This window comes from Musa acuminata, chromosome BXJ3-9, assembly GCF_036884655.1.
Source record: "Musa acuminata AAA Group cultivar baxijiao chromosome BXJ3-9, Cavendish_Baxijiao_AAA, whole genome shotgun sequence".
Taxonomy (NCBI): Eukaryota; Viridiplantae; Streptophyta; class Magnoliopsida; order Zingiberales; family Musaceae; genus Musa; species Musa acuminata.
In genome coordinates, this window is record NC_088357.1 from 29,752,758 (window position 1) to 29,755,595 (window position 2,838).

The window sequence follows — 2,838 nt, forward strand, 5'->3', positions numbered from 1 at the left end:
GAGAAGGGAACGAGAGGAAGAAGAGAAGAAGAGAAGGGGAAGAAGGAAAGGAAGAGAGGAAGCTGCGGCTGCGGCTGTGGCTGTGGGGGAGAAGAGAAGGAAGGGAGAAGAAGTAGAGGAAGAAGAGAAGAGGCAGAAGGGAAGGAAGAGATGAGGCTGCGGCTGCGGTTGTAGGGGAGAAGAGAAGGGAAGGAAGAGACGAGGTTGCGGCTGCAGCTGTGGGGGAGAAGAAGAAGAAGAAGAAGAAGAAACGAGGAAAAAGAAAAGAGAAGAAAAGAAGAAAGAAAAAGAACAAAAGAAGGAGAAAGGGAAAGAAAAGAAAATAATTTTTGTTTGAATCATAATCTAGTATAATTCTGAAAGTTTTGATAATTGATAATCCTCAAATCATCTAAAAATAAAAAAATTAATTTTAAAATAGGTTAGATGATCAAATTTAACTTAGTTTAATTTTAAATATAATTAGGTCAACACAAAAAAGGAAATGTAAGATTTTATAATTAGGTTTATGATGAATTTAGGATAATTTTATATAAATATTAATATATGTTATGCATGTGTGTCACTCGAGTATAACAATTTTTTTTGATAATTTTAGAATAATTTTGTATAAAAATTAATATGTTTTTTTAGGATCATTTGAGTTTTTTAATTTTTATGATGAATTTAGGATAATTTTATATAGAGATTAATATAATTTTTAATATATTATGTGAATGAGTGTCGCTTTAGTGTAATAACTTCTCTAGGTAATTTAGGATAATTTTATATAAAAATTATATTTTTTATGATAACTCGAGATTTTTAGCTTATGAGAAATTTAAGATATTTTATCTAGAAACTAATATAATTTTTAATATAATATGTGAATGAGTGTAATACAAGTGTAATAAATTTTTTAGTTAAATTATGAAGAGGTGAAGGAGGAGAAGGAAGTGGAGAGAGGGAGTAGTGGTGGAGTTGAAGGTAAAAAAGGAGTATGAAAAGAAAGAGAAGAGGAGGAAGAGGCGAGAGGAGAGAGATGCAAAGAGGAGGAGGCTAAAGGAGATGGGAAGGAGGTGATAGAATGGGAGTAGGAGACGGTGAAAGTGGAGGGGGAGACTAGGAGTAGGAGACGGTGAAAATGGAGGGGGAGACGAGGAGTAGGAGAGAGATAGGGGGAAAGGAGGAGGAGATGGAGTAGAAGGTGAAGAGAGAGGAGGAGAAGGATGCGAAGTGAAATTGGAGGGTAATGTGGAAGAATCAAAGAGCAATATAATGATCAATTGAACCAAATTGGATAGTTAGGGTTTAGTTGAATCGATGTGGTGCAATTCATCTTTGAAAAATAATTTAAAAAATCGAATCAAACCTAATCAAAGGATAATTATCAATTTTATATCATTCTATTAAAGATATTTTAGTCAAAGTTCAATAAAAACCTTTGGTAAAAATCAAATTTGGGGCATCATCTCTGATAAAGGCTCGTTACTAGGGGATTTTTTTCATAAATTGCCCTAGTTTCGTCATCATCTTTTATTCATGGTTTTATTTAGTCAACTTTTCAACCATTAATACTAAAAGGAAACAACAACAACCTCATTGGCAAATTGATATTTTAGAGTACTTCAAATTTTATTTTATTTTATAGAGAGTAAGGTAGAAAAATCAGTTTAATCATGATCTAGAAAGTTGGTAAGCTTGGTCTTTTTCTCCACCATTTAGTAGCATATTATTAGGTTCGAGGTCAAAATAATCAGGTTAAAATTATCTTAACCCAGCTACTTAAATCTTTAATCTTCTGTTTGTTTAGCGAATTAATTGAATTGTTCGGGTGATAGATAGAAAAAAAAGAGGGAGAGATTTAGCCTAGCAGAGTAGGTTATTTTAACCCGATTTAACTCTTTCGACAAGGTATTCCAACACAACTATATAGCAGTTTGATCCTCCTCAATTACACACATCTTGATTTATTGACAACGAAAAGATCGATCATTTTCTTCCAATAAGATTAATGTCACCGTTATAGTGAATAATTAGGTTTATTAGCAACCATAACTAGTAATTAAAAAAAAAAACTTTGTGAGTGCAGGCCCATGGATCAAGTTCAGTGTCTGGATAGTGCTTCTCACAGTGGCTAAAATGTGGCGGTGACGAAGATGAATTTGCCACGGGGGGTGGGGGGGTGGGTGGGTTAATTTATTATAGTATATGATATCTTATTATAGTATCGGTTAAGTCAAGGCAACTTTAAACTGAACTAGGATATTAGAATAGATGTTGCATTTGCCCAATAGCTCACTATGAATTATATAATCTAATGACAAGCTTACCTTTTGGTGTTGTGATTAGACGAGATGAATCAACATTAGTTGTGTAAAAAAATGAAGAAAAATACCAAAAAAGACTTTGCAAGAAAAACTAAAAAGATTTGAAATTTCATTTGATTAGAGATACAAAGTTCCATAACAGAAATATTTAAATGTAGTTGATCCTAAATAATTGAGGCATTACCCTTATTCTTATTAAAAGTTGCAAACTTTACCTATTGGTATATGGTTATATAGCCAAGAAAATTTGACGAACAACTTAGTTACACAAAAGCATTTACATAGACGTCACTAGAAAAAGGTCTCCAAGTATCAACCTAGCAATTCCACCAAAACTCCAAACTATTGCCAAAATATGCTATTTGAGGACTTCTTCAAAAGATGATAATGTAAAATTACTAAATCAAAATCCTATTGTTCAATCAAATCGAACTTTCATCTTTGCATGAAGCATAATATGGTTAGACTTTGATCAAAATACTAACTGAAGTTCAATAAATTAAATGACAAATTAAAAGTAAGGGTATAA